Genomic DNA, 6000 nt, shown 5'->3' with positions numbered 1-6000 from the left:
AGAAATAACATTGAAAACTGCCTTACTACAGCCAGCGTATTTGGTTCACTTTTCTCCCCACCTTCTGGGATGGTGTGGCAACCAGCATAAGTGAGACAAGGACAAAATGGAAAACCTGGTGAGGGACTGCTGCAATGGCCGAAGTGGCTTTGGTCACCCTGGAGGTGACAGAGGGGAATCTCATTGCATCTTGTGCTGCTTAAGGGGTTTACAAGGATGCTGTGAGGGCACAGGCGGTGACAAGGGAAGCTCTGGTTCTCGTGCACAATGACCTGGTGCAGCCCTCAGACGGTATCAGAAAGGTGGCGAGACCTCTATCCTCACAGGCTTTCTGAATTCATCTGGGAAAGGTGCTGATCCACTTTCTCTAGCTTTGCAGCCAGATCTGCTCAGAGCAGGAGGTTGGACTGGAGACCTCCTAAGGTCCTGTTCCACCAAAATCCTTCAGATTTTTTTGCCTGTGACATAAGGACCAAGCAGTTCATTGCTGCCATCAGACACAATCATAATTTTTCTCATCTCACAGCATAGAAATTTACAGGTCTGTTGCTGCAAAAGTCCCAATAACAATGGTTTCATGGTTTCACAAAAAAAAACCCTGCTGTAGCAGAAATGTTCATCTTTCACAAGCCTGATGAGCACAGATTTCTTACAAAGAAAGCAGAGTAAATCTGCTCTTTCTGCCTGTTGCTCAAATAGCTGCTGCCTGTTCCCTGAAGGACTACTCTAAGACTTCCTTCATGAACCTGTTCCTTACGGGACATCTTCCTACACTCTCTGCCCTTCTGCTTTTTTCCAATTTCTGAGGCATACGCTGAGACACCTACAGATGAAACCTCCATCTGCCATGCCCCTCTATAAGCCACTTTGCTCACATTTTCATCTCTTAAAATGGCTAAAAACCCAAATGCCATGTAAGAGGTATTTCAGATGCACTTTTGTCTTGGCAGAAATGGCTACAAAGAATGAAAAAATGGGAAAGAACCGGGTGGCTTAACAAGGAGGTGGGAGTGGAGAGCAGAGAGGGCCATGGAAGAGATGTTGACTGATGGGGGGGGACTCGGATATCAGAGAGCACCTTTTTTCAGAAATTCTGGCCAGATGTCACATCTCTCTTGGGGCTCCCTCTGTAGAACAAGGTTTCTCACCTGGTTTTGCATCAGGAAACCAGTGACAGGCACTATATCACTTATTGACTTGCATCTGCAAGTCCATTAATTTTGTTCTGTCAGTGCGCTTTAATTCCCATAGCAGATCCTATATTTGGCCTGCTGATGTGTAGCATTTCTGCAGCATCGCTTCTCCAGATGTCAGCTTCAAACTGGAGATTGAGACATCTGGGGAGGATAAAAAAACCGGCAGAGGATTTGCCAACTGGGGTGGTGTGTGCGATGACAGGTTTGCAGGGGAAGCACAACAGCTTGATGTGTTTGCTACAGTGACCTACAGCCAAATAACTCGGCATTCGGCATAGCACCTCACACAGGCATCGCGAAATTCATTACAAGCCGATTCCTGGAATCGAGTTGATTTTTTTCAACTAAGACGGTTAGAAATTTGATGTCAGATAGTGCATTTTGGAGTCAGCGCTGTCTGTCTGGAGCAATTTCTCTGGGTTAGATGAGCCCTCGCGAATGCTTTCAACAAACAGTGAGCTGGACAGTTAGGATTGCCACACCGTTTTCCCAGGCTGACTGGTCACAGTTAAAACCCCTCTGTTCTAATCAAAGATAAACTGAGCGATCATGAGAAAGGAAATGCTTCTGTGCGTAACCCCTCTGCCTGGCCCTGTCATCCTGCAGCATGCTGTTTGTCTGCCCTTTCCCAGGAGAAGACCATGCATGCGGCTGATCCCACTATTTTGGGATAATATATACACACCCAGGATTCAGTGTGATCAGGAACAAGAGAGGCTGAGGTCCTGTGCCAACGTGCTGCCATGGTGCTGTTCAAGAAGAATCATCTCCTATGGAGTAGTGAGGTGCTCCTAAGGTCTAGCTTCACCCTCTGGCTCCGATATCTGGATCTACTGCCAGGAGAAACTGTCCCTGCAATGTTTTTTGAGCCTGGCTGGCCTCTAAAAATGGAAGAAGTTAAACTATTTTTGGGACTGCAGGGAGGGAGGTTTCAGAGGACACTGGCAGAGAGGGGTGTGGGACCAGCAACATGGGATTGCAGCCGCAGGCCTGGGATATGGAAATGTTCCACAGCGAGAAAGAAATAAGCCACTGGCAGTGGCATAGTGGGCTGCGGTAGCCAAAATCCTGTGGGATTAAAAAAACTGTCTGCTGAGCAGCATTTTACCCAGCTGTGTCTCTGGGACTGGTGTTTCCAAACCCAGGACAGATACCAAAGTGGCACCACAGGAAACTAAGCAAAACAAAAAAAAACCCCAAAGCTCCAAACTTTGTTTTTTAATCATCCCAATGCTGACTAAATTCCTTGGTTCTCACTATGATGTCGGGGGAAAATCCCTTTGTGTCCAAGTCCCCCTTCGAGCTGTGCACAGGGCAGGCCAGAGCTGGGGATGTTCCAGGTGTGGATTAGCAAGCGGGTATTTTCTAAGAGGTGTATGGAAGCTGTGCACCACGGGCCAAACGGCTGTGCAATCACCTCTTGTACAGCCCTAAGATCAAAACCTGTCACTCACCTTGAAAGAGAGTGTTACTCTGCACAAGTGAGTGACTTGTCTGGACAAAATACTTTTGGAATTCCCAGTTTCCTGCAGAGAGCTTTGCTCGAGGTGGGGCAAGTTTCACCACAGTGAAATGCATGGGACCCTGCAAGCTGACTGCTGTGAGCTTTTGCACCTGGGCATCTCCAGGGGCTTTCTCAAGGAGCCTCTCTGCCCAAACAGCGCTGGAAATGTGGGTGCAAAGGCTCCTCAGTACCAGGGAGCTGTGGGAAGCACATCGGGCACATACCTGCTGGGGAAACACATCAGGCACGTACCTGCTCCTCTGTCCAGAACATAGACCCAGTGTCACAAACTGAATGCAGGTCTTTGGCCAGCGTGGTGCCATCACGCAGCTGACTGCAGGGAGAGAGCATCTCTGTGCCTCCTGGGGAGGAAAAGGGGCAGGGTGGAGCGCAGCGTAAGGGCCTTCGGGGATAGCATACATGTTTTAAACTTAGCAGGAATCCTACCACTGTAAAATAAGCTCTAAACTTATGGTTGGAGCTAAGTTTAAGCTCAATCCTTCCAAACCTGTGCTCACGTAATTGGAGGTCTGCCAGCCCAGCCTGCTGTAGAAAACATGCTATTTTGAGAACAAGAAGGGATTTTTCTTTTCCCCAGAGCTTTTGCCAAACCTTGGCTTCTGAGTGTAAGGGCATAGCTCAGGCAGCACGGTCCTGGTACAGGGTCCTGCCACGTGGCCCAGGAAGAATAAACCTGGATCAAGCCCACTGATATGGGATGCTTGCAGAGCCGTGGCTCTCCGGGGCTGCTGAGCTGCTCAGCATCGTGGCACTGCGGGACTGTGGCCAGGCAGGACTTTGTGCTGCTCCTTCCTGGTCTTAGAGTGAGCTGCAAGGGAGCTCAGAATTCCCAAGCTGCTGTGGGCACTAAGCCACTGGCCTCCTTCCCATTAGCCATAATCACCAGTTTGCTGGAAAATTTATGAGACCTGCTGTACTGATGTTCATGAATATAGAAACGGTTGTAAATGTGATTTGTTTCTTGGATTTGACAGTGTTTATCTGAGCAACTTCAGCCACCCATCATTCACAGTGGCTGTGACAGTGCTTCTGCTGATGGACTCGGAGAGCTACAGAGTGTCTGTCAAAGGTTGCAGATTCATCCCTGACTCTCCTGGTGTTCAGCTTGTGCCAGTTAATCCCTCTGGTTTAGCATTATTGCTGGAAATGTTGTTGTTAGCCATTAAATTCACTAAGCCTATTTTCAAAGTTATTACAGTATTTAACTTGGCTGCTCCAGTGTGGTTATAAAGTTGTATTTCCAACAGATGATGTGGGGTAAAAATAGCCAGTGTCTAATTAGAGCAATCCCTGGAGAAACTCAGATTCTGAGTTTCATAATGAGTTGTTCTCCTTGCAACAAGGCAGGCACGTTTCAGCTCAGTGAAAGATCCTTCTCCACCAATGTGGGTCAACCTGGACCTTCACCAGCTGGGGAGAAGCCAGGTGAAAGCTCCTGAGGAAAGCCCTGAAAGCATTTCACACCTCAGGAGACAGCAGCTTCTCCAGGTAGGGCTTAGGTGACCACCACCAATAGCTTCTGTATTTGTATTTAGCTTTTCCTTTTCTAAGTTTCTTTGTGGGGGTGTGAGAAAAATCTCCTGCCTCATCCATTGCTCGTATTTCTGGGAATCGGGCGGACGTCGGCTGCAGGGTTATGGTTTGGGGTTTAGGCTGGCAATGGTGCCAGAAATAGTATTTTGCAAGCAGCAGTGCGCAGCAGTCCAGCAGGCAGGCAGATTCCATGGCGCTAGCATTATCCCATGGAGCATTCCTGGGCTCTGCAGTGGAGCACAGGGGTGAGCGCTCACTGTGACCTTTAGGCTACCTACCAACCCTGCTCCGTTCCACAAAAGGACATGAGTCAGGCCCTCAGCTCCTCTGCTCCAGCAGCTAGAGAGTGCTTCAGCCTTCTCATGCTGCCCAAACAGCAGCCCAGGGCTGTGCTCTGAGGAGCTCCAGTACAGCTCATGAAGTCCAAGAGGTCTGGATGGGCTGCTGGTGCTGCTGGGCAGCTTTCTGCTCCGCCCGTGGCATCCGAAGTGCTGCTAAACCTCATGTCTGTGTCCTGAGGAGCTCTAGGAACGTTTTCTTGGAGAAGGTGGAGAGGCTGGGGAGTGGCTTAGCTTTTCCTCTCAAAGCCTAGCAAGCTGGGCTCAATTTGCTCAAGACTGAAATGAGATATGAAAACAGAAATATGAGGTGGATGCTACCAAGTCACTGGGAAGTTGTCTTGGGGCTGATGAGACATCTCTATGTATTCTCCGGGGCACTGGAAGGTGTCCTCCACTGGCCAGACACCCCTGTCCTCCAGGGGAGGACCCCCTTATGCTTGGAGCCATGCTGGGGACAGTGCTGTGTGTGGGACATGCATTGCCTCCCTCCCCCACGCCGATGGAAATATTTGTCTTCTCCAAAATTAGTTTCTAAATGTGTTGGAATTTCCTTTCCGTAGGAATTCTTGAAAATCTGGTCCTCATTGTGAAACCAAATGCCAACTTTTTCTGAACCCTGCTCTCTGGAATTCCTCACCTACAGCAAGTGGCAGAATTCAAGCATTTCTGCTCACAGGGCAGCTCTCAGAACTGCCCTGCAGAGAGGCTGAGGCAGGGGCTCACAGAATCATACAGAATCACCAGGTTGGAAAAGACCTCTTGGATCATCGAGTCCAACCACTAAACCATGTCCCTGAGCACCTCGTCTACCCATCTTTTAAACACCTTCAGGGATGGGGACTCCATCCCCTCCCTGCGCAGCCTCTGACAGTGCCTGATGACCCTTGCTGTGAAAATTTTTTTTCTGATATCCAGTCTGACCCTCCCCTGGCGCAGCTTGAGGCCATTCCCCCTTGTCCTGTCCTCAGTCACTTGGGAGAAGAGCCCAGCTCCCTCCTCTCTACAACCTCCTTTCAGGTAGTTGTTGAGAGCAATAAGGTCTCCCCTCAGCCTCCTCTTCTCCAGGCTAAACAACCCCAGGTCCCTCAGCCACTCCTCGTAAGACTTGTTCTCCAGCCCCTTCACCAGCTTCATTGCTCTTCTCTGGACACACTCCAGAGCCTCAACATCCTTCTTGTGGTGAGGGGCCCAGAACTGAACACAGTACTCAAGGTGCTGTCTCACCAGTGCTGAGTACAGGGGCAGAATCCCCTCCCTGGCCCTGCTGGCCACCCCATTTCTGATACGAGCGAAGATGCCATTGGCCTTCTTGGCCACCTGGCCACTGCTGGCTCGTGTTCAGTTGGCTATTTTTTCACTGTTTGCTATGTTGCTGATTGGATTTTTATTCTAATAGAGCTTTAGC

Source organism: Cuculus canorus, chromosome 15, assembly GCF_017976375.1.
Source record: "Cuculus canorus isolate bCucCan1 chromosome 15, bCucCan1.pri, whole genome shotgun sequence".
In the NCBI taxonomy this organism is placed as follows: Eukaryota; Metazoa; Chordata; class Aves; order Cuculiformes; family Cuculidae; genus Cuculus; species Cuculus canorus.
The sequence above is the reverse complement of the archived record's forward strand: the minus strand, read 5'-3'. Positions refer to the sequence as shown.